Source organism: Podarcis pityusensis, assembly GCF_964106645.2.
Source record: "Podarcis pityusensis genome assembly, chromosome: 6".
NCBI classification, from domain to species: domain Eukaryota; kingdom Metazoa; phylum Chordata; class Lepidosauria; order Squamata; family Lacertidae; genus Podarcis; species Podarcis pityusensis.
This window is the reverse complement of record NC_138030.1, coordinates 61657556-61680538: the sequence shown is the minus strand read 5'-3', so window position 1 is coordinate 61680538 and position 22983 is coordinate 61657556. Positions and strand designations below refer to the sequence as shown.

At 39.8% G+C, this 22983-nt stretch overlaps 1 protein-coding gene and 1 long non-coding RNA gene across 4 annotated transcripts in view; both read right to left on the bottom strand.

Moving 5' to 3' along the window:
- The window catches only part of ROR1 (receptor tyrosine kinase like orphan receptor 1), a 157583-nt gene that overhangs the window by 83074 nt on the left and 51526 nt on the right, over positions 1-22983 (bottom strand). The gene's annotated exons all lie outside the window — the stretch shown is intronic.
- The window catches only part of LOC308480423, a 72243-nt gene that overhangs the window by 12023 nt on the left and 37237 nt on the right, over positions 1-22983 (bottom strand). The window lies entirely within an intron of this gene.

Below are 22983 nucleotides of genomic sequence, written 5' to 3'. Positions count from 1 at the left end.
ATCTTCTTTTGAGGGTTTCCTCATTATATTGTGTCCCAAAGCAATTTGCACATAGCATACCAAGGTCAGCCACTAAGAGCACAGTGCAACTGTTGCTCAAAAGAACTAAATCCATGGAACACACACATCTAGATTTCTGCAGAACCATACAAATAAACTTCCTCTGTGCACTAACAAATCCATAAGAGAAACACTCCCTAATGCTGATATTATCAGATAATCAAATCCAGCAGCTGAGCATCTTTAGTAGCAGATGAGACGGGAGATACAAACCAAACAAGGATACAAAGACAAAACAAACAACTGAAAATAAACAGGATAAACAGAACCACAACTTGCCTTCTAAGAGCTGCTGAAAAAGCTACTGCATCATGACAAAGACTTTGTGTGCTACAGAGAAAACATTTTCTACATTTGGAGTTCAATAATGGGCATAGATGCAATGCCAACGTTAATACAGAGCTGGGAGGTAATGCTTCTGTTGAATCACTGTTCCAAAACCAGACTTGTAGCAGCCAGAACCAATCCTACATGCAATTATTTCAGTTTTGCAAGCCCTTAATGTGCTTTAACACCGCTTTTGTTATAAAAGAAAGACAACTTAAGTAAGAAGGTGAAAAGAAGTGTGTGAAATAAATGTTACCATAGTACCCTTTACCTTTGCCAGAATGCCTCTGGCTGCCCTACAGAGTGGGCAACCACTTCCTATGCAGAATGTATATAGTCAAATACATTACAGAGAATGTTGAGAAAACAGTGTAAGCCACTGATATATCCACCCAAATGACCTCCCTGAACTTGATCTCTGTTGAAATACACAGAGAGCTATTCTGGGGTTGACAATCCTTAGTTGAGGGTTTCCCCTGGATATTTTCTAAAGCCCAAAACTGGCTTTGAATCCAGGCTGTCATCCCATGAACACTTATTTTGGAGTAAGCCCTACTGAACTTGCATCTGATTAAACATGCACTGAATTGCACAGAGATTACATTTTGCAAAATGCTGAAAAATCCACTTCATGAAAAGTGATACACCAATCGAAGCATTTTGCTGATCTGCTTTAATACCACAAGCTGCTGACCCTGCTGGGACATTAGGTTTAGGATTATTATTAGGCTTATTAAATGTTATACATCGTTTCCCACTGAAAAAAAAGTCCCAAAGCAATTTGCAAGCAAGGTTCGAGTCTAGTTTTGATGAAGAATCATTTCCTTCGATAAAAATAGCCTTCTTCCTGTTATCATAGCATATAAGAAATGGTTCTCCCTATGTGATCATCTGTGGTATTTAAACTGTGTACCACTGACAATATGTTACCTCATGAACTTCACTTACTCATTTCTTTCACATATTAGAAACATTATTCTGCACATTTTATGGTGTTTTAAGATCTTTTATTCCATACGCCTTCAAAAAAACATCTGCAATACATCTAACAAAGTCACATTCTGCAGCAGAGAGCTGAATATCCCCAGTTGCTGCTGAGCTGGCAGAGAAGGGCTCAAATCCTTCTCACGCAGGGGTACAGATTTATTTATTTATTTTGTGTCGAATTCTCATTCTGGGGATTCGTGTAAGCATCCATTCACCTATCCAGTACTCTTCTTTTATGATATCCCCATGATCTCCCACCTCTGCTTCTCTTTACTACCTTAAAAATTATAGTAATAATATTTTCAACTCCAATATTGCACTTTTCAAAGGGTAGCATTAAGTTGCCTTGACCTTCACCTCAGTTCTAATATTTCTTCATGTCACCTCCTCCCCATGGATGGTTCTGGTGTTTATTTAGAGGGTTCTGAGGCTGCCAAGGGGATCTGTTGTATCTTCACCAATTCACACACTATTTATGCAACTGCTAATTTCAACATTTTCAAAACTCACTAGTTCTCTGTTGGTACATGGAGGAGGAATTAATAAAAGTTTTGATACTTTCTGCTTACATTAGACTTGGTTTCAGGTTTTTTAAAAATATGAACTCCTTCACAGCCTTTGAAGTTTTGGAGCCCAGCAGTAGTGTTGCCCTAGGTCAGTGGTTCTCAACCTGTGGGTCCCCAGATGTTGTTGGATTACAACTCCCATCATTCCTAGCCAGCAAGACCAGTGGTCAGGGATGATGGGAGTTGTAGTCCAACAACATCTGGGGACCCACATGTTGAGAACCACTGCCCTAGGTAGACCCTAGTTTGTTTGTTACTGGGCAAAAACTATGACAAATGTGGAACAAATATCCTTTGGCAGCATCCATCACTATAGACCTCCTATCATATGCATCAAGACTGTTATAGGTGTAGTGATGCATTTGACTAGCAATAGGGCCAAGTTGTCATGCTGGGTAAAGTAACATTCTATAAGTTCTGGAAATTCAGTGGTGCTTGTCAGGGCAGATATGAGGTTCTGCATACTTACAGATTATCTGAAGTATGTTGAAATTACTTACCTTACTGCTTCACTTCCAAACCGCTAGGCAGCAAATCAGTTAGCTTTGTTATTAGAAATAATTGATAGAGCATTATTAATTGTAACTTTATCTGGTTTGCAATCAATTAAATTCAGTTCCCCTAAATAACAATTTCTTTTTATTACTCTTGCTATATATATCCTCACCTCGCACCAAAGTGATCTTATCATCCGACAGTTAATGAACATATGTATTAAGTTCGCATTTTTACTCCCACATCTCCAGCAATTGTCTGCACTTGTTATTTTCTTCTGGTATAGTTTTGCTGGAGTCCAGTGGACTCTGAATATTATTTTCTGTTGAATAAGTCTTAGTCTTAGATCCATAGAGGCGATTTCTGTTGATTTTATACTTGACTCCCATATATCATTTGTTCTCTGCACCCCTAACTCTTCACTCCATTTTTGTCTATCATACTCTAAATCGTATTTCTTCCTGTTGAGTAGGGTTTTATATAGTGCAAGTGTAGAGTTTTTTGTTTCTGTTGCAGAGATTAAATCTTGTAGCAGCATGGGTGTTTCCGATGCTGCTATAGTGTCAGGGCCAAACTGCCTTTCCAACATATGTTTCAATTGGATGTATTGCCATTGTGTAAGAAACCAAATCTTTATTTCTTACATTTCAGTCTAGTCAAGACCCATTTTCCTTCTCATTTAAGTTCGAACTGCTGAAGGCAAACTTGTTCTGACTGATCTAAACAATCCTTCAAACAAAATAATGGAAGTATTGGGGGAGAGGGTTGGCAAATGCAGAGAGATATCCAAAATGGTGGTATTTGCCTACATCTTGCTGGTAAGTTGCATACTTCTCTTCTTTCAACACCCCAGATTATTCCTGTATGCTCCAAAGACCATTGAGGAGGCCTATAAATATGATGAGCAGAATAATGCTTTTAAGCCTCTTGAAAGGTAACATTCTGTCAAGAAAGAAAGCAGTTTGGCTTATAGATGAAGAATTGCTTCTTCCCTAACTTGTCGACATGGGAATTTTGAGGTTTGGATGTGTACAGTCTTGCACTACATGCAGATTAATTGCTAGTCGTAGGATTTATGCCAACTTTTCTTTTTAAACTTTCTGAAACGTGTAATACACTTACAACATAAAACTCAAAGCAGTGCAGATAATATCAATTACTTAGAAGAACCTCGGGGACAGAATGAGTGATTGGGCACAAGGATTAGGAATGTCACAAATGCTGGATTTCATTTATAAAAATACTATTTAGGCTAACTGATATAAAGACAAGTTTTTTGTTGTCCTGCCTAAACATTTATTTTTTTCTGTTTTAGTTTGATCTTGTAACCAAATTCGGAATTCCATAGAGAACCTAAGACATATTGGTATTAAAAAAGCACACACAATAGTATTTTCTAAGGCATCCTACATGGAGGGCTTAAATACTTATAATCAGCACCCATGATTGGGACCTCTCATATTATTAATAATAATAATAATAATAATAATAATAATAATAATAATACATTTCAGAATAGCTGTCTGAAGCAGTCAATTTGATCATGGAAGTAGACTGGTGTCAGGGAGTGTTAAATCTTTTCCTTGTGTGCCATTTTCCTGATCTAAATCACCACTGCCACTCCCTGCAGCTTCCATTAGCCAAACAGAGGTGGAAGATGCAGTCTTGAATTCAGCAATATAAAGTAACGTTTTTCATTTTTTTGATGTTTGACAATTTAAAATAGTGCATATTATTTTATGTAAATAACATGGCAGTAAGCATGAAAACAAATTTTAGGAGATGCAGTATTACGCCACCTTATTTCAAAGTTATTTTAAAAATTACATTTCAGCAGCCAACAATGTAGCAAGCCATTTTTTTCTCTTCATTTGTGTTTATATATTACAAATTATCCATCACTTCAGGCTTTCAAATAGATGCCTCCTGTTTGAATCCATTAACACCTGAAATCTGTATAATAAATATCCAAGTTAGACATCCGTCCTTACTCTGACAGTGAGAAAACACAGATTCCTACCAGTAGTGCACTTATACAGGGCTTTTGAAGCAGAATGTGGAATGTTTCTTCCTCTACACTTCAAGTAGTAGATCATTCTTAATATAGAGGTTTCCACACACAGAACCTAAGATGAAACAAAGTCCACCAATCTCTTGGTGTGGTTTATTACTTTTACTAATGTATGCACCTGTGTGAGCTCAGAGCAGCAGTCCCTCAAGGCCCTACACCTGATTTATATACTCTTAACACTACTTAAACATTTTTGAAATGATGTATTTTGTCTCTGAGGCATCCGCCAATTTAATAGGAGCAACAACAACCAAAGACCGCATTCAAAAAGTCTGTTTATTCAATAACAATCAAAGACCACATTCAAAAAGTCTGTTTATTTATATGGCACTGGTTTGATTTCTTAGACCAAGTGGGCAGGGGAATTGGCTCCACAGGTGCATTTTTAAAAATTATTTAATTAATTAATTTATTTAAATATTCATAAACTGCACTTTCACATAAAGTACTACAGCGGGTACAAGAATTCCAAGTGTACTTCCTTTGGATGGTAAGCGTCACCTCCTCCTTTGGACGATAAATACTAATCGGCCTTCTGGAACTTAAAAATGGGTGTGTAATTTAACTTGTGGACACACAAAACAAATAAAAGATTGATATGTGGAGGATATCTCTAAGTCACAAATTACTGGGTGCTCAGCAGAGTCCTGTTTTTCCTCTTCTCCCTACCTTAGTGCATGCATGGGCACAAAGTACTGTTGCAAATGTTTCTTGATTTTATTTTTTTGTAAACCACTTTGAGCTTGTTTTGTTTTGTTTTTTCAATCTATCGGGGTTTAAGTAAATAATATGCAGGAAGTGAAATCCTCTTGATTCATTATATTGCCTACACATACATACACATGTCATTTGGCAAGGTTGGGGGGGTATAGCAGAAGTGGGACTCAGTTGAGCCCTATCTGTATCCTCCACACACAATTACTGCACATACAGTGCAAGTAGACCACGATCTTCTTTTAATTAATAGGAAATAAGGATACAAATCGTCCATTTTTAAGCACTAAAATTACAAAGACTTGGTACTACTATTAATTTCATATGGTATACCTCATGAGCAATAGGGCTGATGATGGAAAAAGGAAAGCTGATTACTGGGGACTGTAACTCATACAAGGAGGCTCAGACAATAAGCAGTGGGTAATAATAATAATAATAATAATAATTTTTATTTATAGCCCGCCCTCCCCAGACAAAACTGGGCTCAGAATAAAATCCAATCAGATGGCAACCCGCAGATTAGGGTTGGGGACCTTAAATGCTCACCAGGCCCAACTGTTTGTGCTGAACTTATATAAGCCTGTGAGAAAAATTGGGAGGCCGCTTTCATTCAAGTTCTTATGAAAGGGGAGGTGGAGTCAGACTGAACCCTGACCAAAGGCCTGGCAGAACATGGTAACATGTTTATCCATCTACTTCAGAAAGAGAAAGGAACTGGGGGGATGCAACTGTGCACTAAATTATTTCAAAGTACCGTATTTTAGCTTTATAAGACGCACCAGACCAAAAGACGCACCTAGTTTTTGGAGGAGGAAAACAAGAAAAAAAATATTCTGAATCTCAGAAGCCAGAACAGCAAGAGGGATCGCTGCACAGTGAAAGCAGCAATCCCTCTTGCTGTTCTGGCTTCTGGGATAGCTGCGCAGCCTGCATTCGCTCCATAAGACGCACACACATTTCCCCTTACTTTTTAGGAGGAAAAAAGTGAGTCTTATAGAGCAAAAAATACGGTATATTTTTCTCTGAAAGAAATGACACAAACACCTGCTCTTTGTGTGTGTGTGCGTATATATATTTCCTCAACTACTGTGGAAAAAAATATGCACACCTTGACTGTGGCAATTTTACAGCACTATAAAGTTAGCAGTCTCCAATATCCAATTAACAGCTCACCATATAAAATTAAACCAAAGTCACATACCATTGTATTAGTAGGAGGCTGAGGTAATACGTCTGTCCTGAAGGTGACCTTCCACTGCACACTAGCTTATAAACCATTTTCCTCAGAGAACTTGAAAAAGGCCAGGGAAGATTTATCATCAAACAATAAGGAAAAGTTTCACACAGAAATAGGAATTCACTGCTGTAATAACCTACAGTGTAATATGAGAAGGAACTAGAATGTTAAGGGTAACATTTGAAAAATAGTGTGCCGTGGAAGTTGGGGAGTTCCTTTTCACCCAACGTAGTTCCTACGCGGTTATGTGTTCAGTAGGGTTTATAATAGCCCTATTTAGGTATCCAATGCCAAGCACATGAAGGAGAAAGTGGGGCCACGTTTGCTGGCCCAGCCCCTCTGCTACATCCCCCTCCTCTCCACATAATGGAGTTAAAATTCTATTCATGAAGGCAGTGTAGCATGAGCTGAGGAGATCTCTGTCTGGAGCCCCTTGACTACTCTGTTCAACAGAATGCCCAAACTGTGTACACTCATGGTTACTTTTGGTCTTACTTGCAATCATTCAATAAATGACCATAGTTGGCCCAATGGATCATAACCAGCCAACCAGTCTTTTAAAAATTACACAGATAAAATGCCTTTCTCCCCAACGACCTCCCACAGAACTTTGTGATAGGCCTTGGTAGTCTGAATTGAATCCAATGGACTGTCTTTATGTGCCCCTCATTGATCCACAGCTCTCTGGTTCTAAATAATATTACTTAAGGTAGATTTAGCAGTTTTACGTATGTTTCCCCACCACCACCACCTCAATGTGTTTTCTTTTACCAAGAGAGTAATTATTCATCTTGTTGTCATTTATCACCAACTGCCATAAAAGTTGAGTGTATTTTGCCAGTAAATATATAGTCTCAATTTACCGGAATATTGCCTGCTATGAAGGCAGTTTTGAAAAAATATGTTGCTGATTCAAGCAACAGTCACTTGCTAACCTCACAAGTGAAGTGTTTTACTGATGCTATCCCTCTAGTAAACACACTCTCTCTCACGCACAAAAACTTTGGTCACTGAACATGCAAGCTGAAACCTTCCCTTGGTGTCAGACAAATCCGTTACATCAGTCATCCCAGGTTATTTCAATCATATGGTGCCAGGCTCCCAAGTTATGGGATTAGATATGACAGCTAGAGCCAAGCTGATCGTGTTGCTTATTACAAAATGACATGGCACTTCTGAGTTGGGTTCTTTGAGTTTAAGGTGCTTGGAAAAGGCATCCTCCGATGTGAGACAGAAAAGGAAGAAATGCCTAACATCCATAGTTTGTGTAAGTTCCTGTACGGAAGATAATTTATATATTCAAGAATATGTTTGTTTGGTTTACTAGGGTTCACTTTTTTTATTAATTCAACCAACTAGTCAATTTAACACAGCAAGTTTAATTAGTAACCGAGGCTTAAGATTTATTTTTATCTTTCTAGCTGTACTAGATCAGGATAAGAATATCCATCAGTATTTGAATCTGAGCTCCACTGATGCTTGTACCACTCTCCTCTCCACATGCAAGTTACAAACACGAGATATCACATGCATAAAGCCGCATAGCTAATAGAAGCACCAAATTCTTTTGCATGTAACACCAGAAATTCATGCTAATCTATTATTAACACTAATTGTGCTTTTGGCAAACAACTCTCAGTATATCCTCCAAATCATGATCAAGTAACATTGTACTTGGACCTCTGACAACTTTCAGGCCAAAAGGGAGAACGGGAAGGAAAGACATTTTTACCCTTGTATGAGATGGAAAGGGGGCCAGTTTCAAGTATCACTGTGAAGGGTCAGAGAAGGTTCAGGAATCTTTTACTGCAGCACAACCAGAAAGGGCCCCATCTATGAAGCCAAAAACTAAGAGAGGTAAGTACCAGGGGCAATTATTCTTCCACACTGTATAAACATATGCACTAGCTACTTTGAAAAGGCTAACTGCTATTTTAAAAAAAGCCGACAGCATCACTAGAATAATGCAATGAGTATTTAAAACTTTATTTCCTTAGTATCTGGTATGTGAACACATTTTGATCAAGGAAACACTCTCTTATGAGCCACTATCCAGTGGGAATATTCAGTTTTTCACTTTAAATAGCAGGTGCTCACGCCATATTAAAAACTGTTTGCAACTGAAGGTAAAATGCAGATTAAAAAAGAGAAAAAAATATAATGAGGATACTAATAACCTGTAATCTAATTAGAACACATATAAGCCCCTGCATTTAGTTCTGAACTTCCACTCAATACTGTAGCGTAATTGCATTATTTGTTAATTTCCTGCATAACAGTAGTTTAAAAGCTATTCAGGATTGAAATAGAGCAATATGTCATCTTCTGCACTCTTTACTGGTCCTGTGGCAAAATTGGAGACTTTCCACAGAACCTACAAATCTGTCATGGTCACACAAATTCAATGCCTAGGTTCCAAGGAGCCATCAATTGATTGTTTTTTTAAAACCCGCAAATGACAGATCCTCATGTAATACTGCAAACTGCTTTGGAACTTATCTTCATTTTGAAAGTTCAGTCAGTACAAAATAGGACTCTTACTCTCAGGGTCATGGATTTGAGCCCCACATTGGGCAAAAGATTCCTGCACTGCAGAGGATTGGAATAGACAACCCTTATGACCCATTCCAACCCTACAATTCTATGAATCTATGAATAATTCCTTGGATGGGAAGAACGAGTAGCACATTTCTTTCATCTCTAAGCCATAGGTGGGGAACTTGTGGGAGGGCAGGAGGGGGGAAGGGGTAGCCAAAACTGACAGAGCAATAGAAGAGGGATAGGAAACCTTGCAAGAAACCAGTTCAAATTTCTAGCAAGGATAGAAGCCCCACTGAAAGGTAAGGGGAAAGCTCTTTTCACAGCATCAGTTCAAATGTTTGGCACAAGTCCAGGTAGCCCACTTGGAAGGAAGGAAGTGTGGCAAAAGAAAGAAAGAATGATAGGAAGTGATAAGGGAGGTAAGGAAGGTCTCCTATACCTATTCTAAGTCAATGTGCATTGTTCATGGGCTACGCAACATAACAATCATCTATTTTTCAGAGTTTGAAGCCAATGTGAATTAAGCAACTTTTCCCACCAGGGGTGCCAGCTTGAATAAAATATTGTGGGAGCCCAGGTAAGCCCTGCCCCACATAATCAATCACATGACACAGTGCACATACACCATTTGAATGCCAATCAACTTTGGAGGTCCCTGGCCCCCTCAAGTATTTTATTGTGGGGGCCAAAGCCCCCCGCCCTAGGGCCCTGCCCCTAGGAGTTGGCTCTTATGTTTTAATACACTTTATTCAAACACCTCTTTGCCACACAGCCAGCTGTAAAATATGCTATAACCCTGTAAAGGGTGAATTTTCAATAACTGAAGGCATGTGTTTTGTCCTGGAAGTAAAAGTCTGGGTTTAAGGCAGTCTGAGTTTCATATCTGGATTTTAACATTGCTCTAAATAAAAATATACATCTGTGTTTTAAGCTGTGGGGGTAATATTTTGGCCGCTAGACCTATTTTGACCACAATTTTCTGATTTATTAGTACAAGGAGATATGGAGCAAAGCCAACAGGATATACTACTCCAGGTTCTGATGGAAGAACCAGCCCACATGTGACTAACCACACAGCAGTAAGACAGAGAGCTGCATAGGACACAAGAAAGACAATATGCGCCTGTGAGTTTTATGCCCACTTTATTTTTGAATAAAGTGTGTTTTATGCAGCCTACTACCACTGAGGAAAAGAATCAGCAAATATATTGAAACAGAAGTCTAGTAAGAAAAATGTATAGAAGGCAAATCTAATCCCCTTTGCCTGAAACCCTAGAGACGGAATAGCAATTAGGGAGGAGTGGCAACAGCAGGGGGGGGGGCGTGACAAAGCTGTGGTTAAGCTCAGATCTTTGCTCTGAGAGATCCCCTCCTGAAGCTGCTTTTGCCTTGCAGAAGTAACCTTGTGGTTTTGCTACACACACTTGTGTGTAACTCTAATGCAAGCAATACAGACCTGAAAACACAGAGCTAAAAGCTAATACTATGAAAAAGTACAAACCACAGAACAAGCTCAAGAGTCCTAGCTTGCAATTATCCATAACCATTCATGGAAAATCCAAGTTCCAGCTACTGAAAACTACTGAAGCATTTTCCAACAACATGGACTGAGGCATTAGAGCGCAATTCATTAAAATGAATTCTGAGGACCTTTTGGGAAAGTGAGACTCAAACCGTTCATTTAAAAAAAAAAAAGCTGCTTTGGGCATTTCCTTCACCCCCTTGTCCTCCTCAGCTCAGAGCTCTTGAAAGTATCTGTGTGTCAATGGCCTGCAAGTTTACAGGTGATTTGTCACAAGAGGGAGGCCTGTTTCCAATAAAATAGGGAACTTATTTTGTATTGTTTGAAAAAAGCTAGCGTTTATTGGGGTCTCTTTCGAGTCAGTCTGTGCAGGAAAATGAGAAAAGCCAGACTTTTCTTCACGCACACACACAAATTGTTCTCTTTCAAATATCTCTCTCCTCCCCCATTAGATTATTTTCTTGTACATACACTTGGAAGTAAAAATTTCCTTAGTTTGGAATAATCCAGTATTCTTCAACAGCTAAGTTTAGGAACTCGATGATCTTTATTTATAAGGAAAACATTTGACCGAAAGAGTAGGAAACTCTTGCTTCATCAAGTCCTAAGGTTAGATCCCTACCAGACGACGAGTCTCCAAACAGGCAGGGAGAAGCAGGTACATAGTACCAATTCCCAGCAGTGTATCACTGGTACGTGGTTTAAAGTCCTCCATGAGTTTGAGGGAAAGGTCTGCAGTGGGCAACTTTCTCTACGCATGGAGGCTCCTCATCCTTGTTGTGCAGAGTTCTAGGTCAGATGAGTAGACTCCATGAGTAGATAAGCGTTCCCACTGCAGACCTTTGCCCTCAAATGTATGGAGGGCTCTAAACTACGCATAGGTGGCATGCCAGAGGGGGCAGCGATTGGTAGTCCCACCCCACATTCCTCCTCATGTGTTTACACACAAAGAGAATCAATGTCCAAATAGGGCTACAGTCTCAAGATTCAGCATTAAGGCTAATGTAGGTTTCATGCTGCAAAAGAAGAAATGCCCTCCAGAACACAGCTGCAATGGAAAACTTCCATTTCCCCACGCCTTCTCTTGCCTGAGTCACTTGCTTTCTCCTTGAATGTATTTGGGGTCATAGGAAGCACATGTGATTTTGCATTTTGTTTTTTTCTTCCTTCACTGTAATATGTCAAAATACACAAGTACGAAAAAAAACTTCCTGCAAGCAAAATGCCAAAAAAAAAGCACAGAAGTGTAAAAACAAGTGCAGGCTGATTTGTGCATCCTCTTTCTCTAGTCTGTCTAACACCCAAAACCACTCTTAGTTGAGCAGTCACCTCTTTTCTCAACAAAAAGGTGAACATTCTGTCAGCATGGTAGTTTCAAAGACCCTTGAAGATATGTATTTGCAGTGCAGACAATAAATTAGGTCATTGTTTGAGAAAGCCCATTAAAATAAATGGTTTGCATTAAGGGTTAGACATCTTAAATGGTCTTGTATATTTAGCTTGTTCTTGCTCCTTTCATAACTCTTATCCAAACAGACCTGACAGCTAAAGTTGCAAGACTTCTGAAAACACTGAGAAGGTATACCAAGTATGGAGGGTGATGACAGAATCATAGATTGCTTGTGGCTACTGTAAGCACTTTTAATTTTTTTCAAATTTATAATAGGTGAATAATTAGAGCAAAAATTTTCTGGATTGGCTCTGTACTCTTCCTTAAGAAAAAAAGATGAACGCTTAAGAAGCCTTTCCTGCCCAGGGCTAGATTAAGCCATTGCGGGATTTCTTTGTTAATCCACATTCAGAGTCCCACACCTTTGCCTGTTAATCACACTATGCCCTGTGCCAAGAGCCATGCAAAACATGTTCATAATATATTTTTCTTGAGTGCTCAAATCACTTCATATAAATCATCACAGTACAGTTGCAACACTCCTGTGAAACAGGCCAGCAATTACAGTTTTCCATATTCAACATGGGAAGACTGTAAGATAGCAACATGCCTACAAGGAGGAAGTCGGTCCATTATCAGATTGAAATCTCAACTGGGACTACCAAGTCCATCATTCATGCTTTTAACCACTAAGCCATAGCAATGATATAGCAGGACCCTACACTGTAGCCAACATGTTAGCCATTCACTATTTTATAATACAGTACACACAAAGGCATGTAATACTCAGATCTGAAATTCACTATACTGAACAGACCTTTTGCCCATTTTGCACTTTATACTGGGAATGTTCTAGGTAGTTATCATAGTTGAGAAGTTGGTCACATTATTTATTTAAATGCATTTATAGCCCACGATTCACTATGGAGAGTTTACATACAACTCAGTGCAACAATAAACCACGCAAGGCGTAAACATATCATATAAACATGAGTTAGAAGAGCAACAAAACTATGACAGGACAGACATTCTGATGTTATCCTCCACCTGCCAAGGTCTGTGCAGAAGGTTTATCTTGTCCTGATGTCAAAATGTATAAGCCAAGCAAATAGCTGACCCAGCATTACAAACTCAAATGACTCTTAGTCACTTTCCCATTGCCTCTCCTATACAAAAACTGAACTCCTATGAAATGATTAAGGAATTTATCACAGGGCTTGTCCAAGCAGCAGTTTCCCTTGCAGCTGGTCTCATGTTGCAGTGCTAAAAAGAAAAGAAAAAGCCAATTCTGGTTTAGCATTGCATTCCCTTCTTTCCATTTTAGTTCCGTACACAAATATTTACCATTGATGTAGCACTGCTGGCTGTAGCATAGGACTAATTCTGCAAGTCCCCATGTGCACTACAGGTGTCAGGTGTGTTGACACTTAAAAAACAAAACACCTTCCACCTGTGAAATAAGGATTTTAAACCCTTAAGTGCATCATTTTATACTTGTTTAAATTGAACACATTTGACACTTTACTGCCCATTCACCCTGTTTGAAGAGATCCCTCTGGAACTAATTTTTGTTTTAACCAGCTCACGGCTCAACACTAACTTTTGATAATCAATGGACGTGATAAAAGGTACAGGTCTTAATAATGATCCTTGGGTAATTCCACTTTCTACATCTCTCCATTAGAGGAACTGGTATCAGTTTCCATTATGTATGGCACCAGATCCCTATTTTATTTTACTTTACTAAGGACACCTATCAAGGGACTCTTTTTTTCCTAGATTGGGACACGCTGGTTTCAACCACATTACCAGGAACTCAGCTACTCTTCTCTCCAAACCTACAGCTGTCACTTGGCTCAACCAGTTATGAGACACTCTTGGTGGAACCCAACCTATCATCTGGGAATTGTCCAGTTTTATATTACTTATCTGTAAGCTATTTTAGGCTGCTTCCGACTCCTGATATTTGTGTGGGGAATTCATCACTCCTTCACATGTCTGGCAAAGTCTTTCAGTTAAAGGGGCACTTACACAAAATAAGTTATCCAGAGAGAACAAGGCAGGGCAAGTTTCCTTGATCTCACCAGTACTGCACCGTTAACAAGGGACTCATAGTGAAAAATACTCACTGCACTTCCATCATTCCTTTTAAAAGCATTAGAAATGTCAAGCACGTTGAAGAGTGTAACATTTCAAGGCTGCCTAAAACTCTATTCCCTTTCCCTTCACACCTGCATGGTGATGAACATGTGGTATGTGTATCCAGACTGCCTGTGGGATTCAAAAACTGAACTGATTCTGCTCCAGTGGTTTAAAAATAGGCCTCTTGGGGTGGGCAGGGAGGTGGAAGACAGGTTATTACATTCCTTTTGGGCTATAGCTTTTCTTGTATGCATATATGTAAGAGTAAAATTGGTACGTATTGGTAAACTTTAGGAAACATTTGGAAGACCACCTCCCCTTCATCTTTAGGTCAAGGGAGTGTTTGCAAGCTATTATTGTACAGAAAGGCTGGGCTGGATGAATCCCTAGCCGGAATTAAGATTGCTGGAAGAAATCTCAACAACCTCAGATATGCAGATGACACAACCTTGATGGCAGAAAGTGAGGAGGAATTAAAGAACCTTTTAATGAGGGTGAAAGAGGAGAGTGCAAAATATGGTCTGAAGCTCAACATCAAAAAAACGAAGATCATGGCCACTGGGCCCATCACCTCTTGGCAAATAGAAGGGGAAGAAATGGAGGCAGTGAGAGATTTTACTTTCTTCGGCTCCATGATCACTGCAGATGGACCATAAATAAGGCTGATCGCCGAAGAATTGATGCTTTTGAATTATGGTGCTGGAGGAGACTCTTGAGAGTCCCTTGGACTGCAAGAAGATCAAACGCATCCATTCTGAAGGAAATCAGCCCTGAGTGCTCACTGGAAGGACAGATCCTGAAGCTGAGGCTCCAATACTTTGGCTTCCTCATGAGACGAGAAGACTCCCTGGAAAAGACCCTGATGTTGGGAAAGATGGAGGGCACAAGGAGAAGGGGATGACAGAGGACGAGATGGTTGGATAGTGTTCTCGAAGCTACCAGCATGAGTTTGACCAAACTGCGGGAGGCAGTGGAAGACAGGAGTGCCCGGCATGCTCTGGTCCATGGGGTCGTGAAGAATCGGACACAACTAAACGACTAAACAACAACAAAGCTTCCATCCCCAACTTCTTACTGAGGAGGGTCCCATAGCACAAGGATCCTAGATACAGAAGAGAGTGCCTATCACGTTTGGGTACACTAGTTAATTTCACAATCTGTTCTGTTTCTAATTTGAATTGATTTGGCTTCACTTAGCCATTAAGTTTTTATAACAACCTTCTCTACAAGAGCCTGTGAGCAGCCATTATTACAGAAGAAAAGAAAATGAGGGGATAATGATGATGATAAATTATGACATGAAACTATCGTTTTAACATAAATGCATCTGGAAATTGCATCTTTTGCAATTTTTAAAAATATGGAATCAGCAAATCTGCATGTTATGGGTATTACTAATAATGCTTATATGAAAGCTTCTTATAGGTGATCATGCAATGCCACATATTCATTTATCATTAAAATATGGATCTTAGACATATTTTTGCTCCAATAAGCAAAACATTATGATGAAATGTTGGGGAATGAAATGTGGCAAATTCATTTTTTTAAAAAGGAATAGCATTTTTGGTACTCAAGTTATTACATTTGCAGTACATAAACTTTAATATATATAATACAGTTACTACCACTGAAAAGAGGATGTCTCTGTGCCTGCCACTCTGATATGAAAAAGTATAAGCTGAATGAGAAAATGGGATACAATCACCTTAGAATATGAATTTCAGTATCTGATCTGTGCATAGTAAAATTCCAAATATGTGTTTATATATAACTTGTTAACAGCAAGAACTGCAAATAAGGAAAAGAACTCCTAGACATGAGTTTGCAGTTGGGATTCTCAGTCATGCTTGCCCTCTGCGTTCCAGAATCTGGAAACTGCCAGTGCAGCAATATATTTAACATTGTCAGGATTTGTATTATATCTTCCTCCCAAGAATTTCAGAGGGGAAAATTAAATGCATTCTCCAGAAACTGAATAGAGGTGTTGTTTTTGGACATGAACATAGAATCTGGCCTGAAATTCCATTTAGGGTATTGTCAGCTTTTCACCATGCTTGAATTAAGATAGTATCCTGCATCTGACATCCTTCCTATGTGTGCTTACCACCCTGGGCCCCTTTGAAATTAAGGGCGGAGTCATCATCATCATCTGAGAGAAATCCAGTCCAAATCCAAAAAGCTGCTTAGGCTCACACATACGGTTTGTGTCAACCTAGTTGAATTTTAAAGTCCCCCCCCCTATTAAGAGCTGATCCCTTTTAACATAACTGCTTTTGAAATTTCCTTTCGCTTCAAAAGTAGGTTGGCGTGTGAATCGTTCAAAAATGACAATCCCATATTTGTTAACAGAGTGAGCTTCAATGTTCTTTGCAGAACCTTCAAAAGTTACAACAAGGCTTTCCATGACAAGGCGTCGCTATGAAGCATATGGTACCTTTAGACTAGAGTTGGAGCCCCTTCCAACTCCACGGGTCTATGATTATATCTGCTTCAGAGACTGGAAAAGAGGATTCTTTTTCATAATGGTGTATGATGTGGTGCTGCCTTATACCCCATTAGACTACTTCTCCAGCTAGTCTAATAATAACAGGATCAGGCCCTTCTCAGATTTCTCCCCACACCTCTCACTGACTTCTTCACATGCTCTGCTAGGTTTAGCGCCTCGTTCTTCCCTGCAGCTTTTCCAATTTTGGCTACTCCTGATTATTCTCAACTTGCTGTACCTATTATTCGTTCCAGCAATCAGTGTTTGAAGTCAGAAGGAAATTAGGTGTGGTAAGTGACAGGCAGATCCCACTGTGGGAGAAGGTAAGACAAACACAAACTCCACAGGTTTTTTTTCTTCTGAAATTCAAAGTTCACCCACCCAGCTAACCATTTCTAGTCTGCAAGCCTTGAAGGGGGGGGGGCTGGCTTAATGTGGTCTCAAACACTCTGGGTCATCATATACCTGACTTGGTATTTCTCTGTTTTCCTCTGCAAGATTGGGAGAATAGGAGCCTATCTTTTCATAGTTAAGGGGTGGTGCTTCTGCGACCCAAGAGAGAAGAATTTACCTGTCTTCCACAGTTGCTTGTCTAAATATTCAAAACTCTGCAATAAATGCAACATGTAACAAAAATATACATTATTATCTTCATTTTTGTGTTAACAGCCTTAGTATTCATTGAAGTTCTATCCAAACAGCAAAGATTTGATTCAGGCCAAACGAGAGAAAAACTGAAGGGTGTTAATGTATTTATTTGAACCGTGAACCTGCCATCAAAGAGCTCTACTCTCATATACATATTTTGTCACCAGAATGTTTTAGGCACAAAAAATAAATGATGAAGCAGCTGTCTCATTTTTAAACATAATTAATACTTATGCTGCTCAACTCAAATAAAAATGCAACTTTCTGGAGCCACGTGATTATATGAAAAGTGCTGATTTAATTAAAACAGAGGCTAATTTCAAACCCACACAGTTACAAAGCAAAGCTGGAACATACAACACAAGCCTGCCCTGAAGGCTGAGAAGTAAATGGCAAATTACAAAGAGCTTTTAAAAAGCCACGTGACTTTAAAGCTGATCTCATTATTTTGGACAGCAGACAATTTTATATGCATTGTCAGTACCGAGGCTGATCACATCCTAGTTTTAAGCACTGAACATTAAGTTTATCACACAGTTGTTTTCAACACACCTTTTGTAAGCTGCCCTGGTATTTTCTCTCTGACAATTAGTGCTTAGCGTCAAAGGCCCGAAGGAAAAGTGACTGCTAGGCAAACCCCTACAATATTATAAGTATAGTCTATGATACAGCTGTATGTTTTGCTATGATAGGTCAAGCCATGGTTTACTGGGATGTGAGTGCTCCTAGAGAACAGTTCACAGTTGGTTTGCTCCTCCCTCAGTCTATTTTACTCTCATACCGTATGTGAGCTAACCCAAGATTTGACTTAGTGTATGTCATCTGAAGCCAAGTTTGTGGTTAAGTTCTCTCCTCCTCAACCAAAAACTGTAGCCAGTGTTTATTTGTGAAGAGAGCACTATTGTACACAGCTCCTGCTTGTGTTTCTCATAGCATCTGGCTGGCCACTGTGAAAAGAGAATGATAGACTTAATGGGAGTTTGGCTTGATCCAGCAGGGCTTTTCTCATGCTCTTGGCTAGAAAGCTTATATTTTCCAATTTACAAAGCATATGCTTTTTGGTATTCTTTTCTAAGCTCACCAAGTACCACTGCAGTCATTAATGAAGTTGTCCTAATATAGATACACTCAAAGGTGGAGGTAGCCTACATTGTATATGTACCTACATTCTCCAAACAGCAATCAAAGAGAAGAGCTGTGTTAGAAGCTCAGATCAAAATAGGAGACTCGCTTGTTATTGGATGAAAGGAAAAGGACGCAGCATCTGTCATCTTAAAGAATACAAAATAGGATCGGACCATTAGCGAAATAATTGGTGAAATGAACCTTTCAATTCACTAATCACAAATTCGTGACTTGTGAGCTGATGACATTACACTAAATAGTTTAATTCACTGCCTCTTGCAATGCATTTAGGATAATTCTTCAAGTAAATTATTCATTCATTCATTTAGCTTATCCATTCAAAATACACTTGCCATCATTAAATCTCCCAATATATATTTCCTGCACTGAGGTTGATTTATAGATTGATTTATTAACTAAATACTTAAAATCAAGGCAAATAAGAAACTAAGTGAAACCTTTAAACTCAATTGTGATAGGAAAACGAAAGTTAAAGCATATGATGCATATTTCAAGGATACAGAACGATGGTGAAATTTTAAGTTTAGAATATCCTTTGAAGTGAAAGGCATGTCTCTGACACATTAAATTAGGCAGGATGATTAAGAAATGCTTTAAAAATTGCGTCATGCCAACCTACCCTGACCTTTACTACAAACCCTCAGGTCTCCAATAAGAGCTGGGTGCTTTGTCAAAGCAATTTACCAGACATCTTATTAGCTGTGTCAGGGGGTCTCACTCTTTAATTTGTTGAAACTGTTTGTGAAGGAGTTCTGTGCAGCCTTTGAAGACAATGTATGCAGATGAACTTTCTAATTCGTTTCCCCTCTGAACTAGAGAGTCATCTGTTTTCTCAGAAACAATAGCATTTGCCAACTGTCTCTTGTGGCACTCTCAGAAAAACACAGGTGTTCCCTCTGGTCTTCAAGGAAGAGGAAATACCATACTGATTAAAATTTGGGACGCACTAACCAAGGGAGACTTGAGCTTCTTCCCCCACTTTCCCATCACCTAAATAAATGAGTAGATATGTGACATGTAGCCTGCAACAGGCTTATTCTCAGCGTTCAAACACATAATTGGATAACCCCAGGTGGAAGCCAGAAAGATTATACCAAGGAGGCCAAGGAGGAAAGCTGTTCTATTCCACAGCAGCATATGCAGCAGCCTATAAAAATCATAGCCAACATGCTTCATATCCACATTCTAGTTTTTTCCTACAGGACTCTATTGCTTAATACCATTTAAAATGAAATGAAAAGCGGAGCCAAGAACACAAGGTGTAAGAGCCTAAGAGTTTTGCCACTGGCTTCCCTGGAATCAGAATTTTAGCCCTAGTTTTTATGCAGTTGCTTTTTTCTATTTTGATGAGCAGCACAGTTTTTTTGCACACATACACTTACGTGTATTCCAGCATTGCCTCATTTCTTTCCATCTAGGCTGAAACACACCCTTGAGCATGTAACAGTGAACACACCCATGGCTCGTAAAAACACTTTCCAACTCTCCTCCCCAACTCCTTTAACTATGAATCATCTGTGCCGTTTACTACCAGGATCTACTAATGGAATTTTGCCTTCATGAATTCCTCTCCTGGATCTAGAAATCACTGTGACTTAGTACTTTTTAGTCATGTCCGACTTTTCGTTACCCCATGGACCAGAGCATGCCAGGCACTCCTGTCTTCCACTGCCTCCCGCAGTTTGGTCAGACTCATGTTTGTAGCTTCGAGAACACTGTCCAACCATCTCGTCCTCTGTCATCCCCTTCTCCTTGTGCCCTCCATCTTTCCCAACATCAGGGTATTTTCCAGGGAGTCTTCTCTTCTCATGAGGTGGCCAAAGTACTGGAGCCTCAGCTTCAGGATCTGTCCTTCCAGTGAGCACTCAGGGCTGATTTCCTTCAGAATGGATGCGTTTGATCTTCTTGCAGTCCAAGGGACTCTCAAGAGTCTCCTCCAGCACCATAATTCAAAAGCATCAATTCTTCGGCGATCAGCCTTCTTTATGGTCCAGCTCTCACTTCCATACATAACTACAGTGGTGCCTCGCAAGACAAAATTAATCCGTTCCGCGAGTCTCTTCGTCTAGCGGTTTTTTCGTCTTGCGAAGCAACCCTATTAGCGGCTTAGCGCTATTAGCGGTTTAGCGGCTATTAAAGGCTTAGCGGCTTAGCGGCTAAAAGGCTATTAGTGGCTTAGCGGCTTAGAAAAAGGGGGGGGAGCGAAAAAAATCTCAAGACTCGCAAGACATTTTCGTCTTGCAAAGCAAGCCCATAGGGAAATTTGTCCTGCGAAGCGCATCGAAAAACGGAAAACCCTTTCGTCTAGCGGGTTTTTCGTCTTGCGAGGCATTCGTCTTGCGGGGCACCACTGTACAGGGAAAACCATGGCTTTAACTATACGGACCTTTGTTGGCAAGGTGATGTCTCTGCTTTTTAAGATGCTGTCTAGGTTTGTCATTGCTTTTCTCCCAAGAAGCAGGAGTCTTTTAATTTCGTGACTGCTATCACCATCTGCAGTGATCACGGAGCCCAAGAAAGTAAAATCTCTCACTGCCTCCATTTCTTCCCCTTCTATTTGCCAAGGGGTGATGGGACCAGTGGCCATGATCTTCGTTTTTTTGATGTTGAGCTTCAGACCATATTTTGCGCTCTCCTCTTTCACCCTCATTAAAAGGTTCTTTAATTCCTCCTCACTTTCTGCCATCAAGGTTGTGTCATCTGCATATCTGAGGTTGTTGAGATTTCTTCCGGCGATCTTACTTCCAGCTTGGGATTCATGCAGCCCAGCCTTTCACATGATGAATTCTGCATATAAGTTAAATAAGCAGGGAGACGATATACAGCCTTGCTGTACTCCTTTCCCAATTTTGAACCAATCAGTTGTTCCATATCCAGTTCTAACTGTAGCTTCTTGTCCCACATAGAGATTTCTCAGGAGACAGATGAGGTGATCAGGTACTCCCATTTCTTTAAGAACTTGCCATAGTTTGCTGTGGTCCAACACAGTCAAAGGTTTTTGCATAGTAAATGAAGCAGAAGTAGATGTCTTTCTGGAACTCTCTAGCTTTCTCCATAATCCAGTGCATGTTTGCAATTTGGTCTCTGGTTCCTCTGCCCCTTCGAAATCCAGCTTGCACTTCTGGGAGTTCTCGGTCCACATACTGCTTAAGCCTGCCTTGTAGAATTTTAAGCATAACCTTGCTAGCATGTGAAATGAGTGAAATTGTGCGGTAGTTGAAGCATTCTTTGGCACTGCCAAAGTGAATGCTACCTACAGCCAATGACTCATTATCAGGCTCTCAGTAAGTCTGTTGACTTGAGAATCACTGCTGCAGAGCTTGTGTCTTCAGAACTTCAGATATTCCTTGTCAGGATCAATCAATCAAAAGAAATGCAATGTCATTCATGCTAAATCTCTGCGGCTCTCACAGATCTTAAGAGGATGTTGAAATTTCATAGTGGTGAAATGTGTCCACCAGATGTCATCATCAGAAAATGAATCCATGAGCAATATCTACAGTACAAGATCCAGTCTGGACACGTGTAAGTAGTTTCTCATGCTTCCAGTACAACATATAAAGTGAGGACCCCTAATCTTGTTTCAGTGGGATGCACCTGTTGGCTTCACACTTGGCCTCCATGCATGTGCATGGCTCTCCAAGAATTAGCAAGTGGTTGTGCAAGGTGCTGCGTAAGTAGCCAATGCATGTACAGTGATATATGCATAGAAGCCTCTTTCACATTGTGGATTATTGGCTCAGAGTCTGGGAACACAGTTAGCAAATGTCGCCTTGATCCCCACCCCCCATATTCAGCATATGTATTGAGAGAATTAGGAAGAGGCTTATGGCTGTCACTCAAATACACAAACTTAGCAGAATCATGTTATTTATCAGTCTGGAATCCTTGCATCTTGTAAACATCTGAATTGACTAGCCCACACTGCCAAAGAACCCAACTCCTTCTGAGCATCCTAAACACCTGAGTTCTCTTTTATTTTCAAATAAATGCCCAAGTAACCATGTTTAAGCAACACTATCCTCCATCAGCTGTTTTAAAGACCTGCCAAAAACTCTTGTTTGGAATCAAGGTTTTCGCCCTGGGCCCTTCCCAAATACCATAAAGTCTAAACTTCATCTTAGTGAACACTGTCATTCTGTTTCTCAAGGTTTCAGATGGGATTACAGTGTAAAAAACTCACATCTGTATGGTGGTTTTGAAAAAGGTCAGATGCGCATCCAACCTCAATACATGCCACCTTGGTCTTTCATGAGCCCCATCTATTCACAGCCAGAAATTACAGAGCCCATCGGCATGATATAATGAAGGTACTCCATACAAGAACAGAACTGATCTTTCCAGTGTTCCAGTCACTTCTTGCCCTTCCCATTCAGTGTTGGAGAACTCAGATTTTATTTTTCTGTTCTGAATGCCATCCATGTTTAGAAATAGTGTAAATAATTAAATTATAACAGTGAGCAATTAGAAAGGAGCAAGTTACAGTCCTATCTTAAAACAGGACTGAAGGAATACATGCCATTACCTGTTTCTTTGCCCTTTGATAAACCACATGAAGGGTAAAGCAAGTTAACAAATGCAGTTCACCAAGCCAGAGTTTGTGCAAGTGCATATTTCCATACTTTGTCCTCTATGAAAGAGAACGT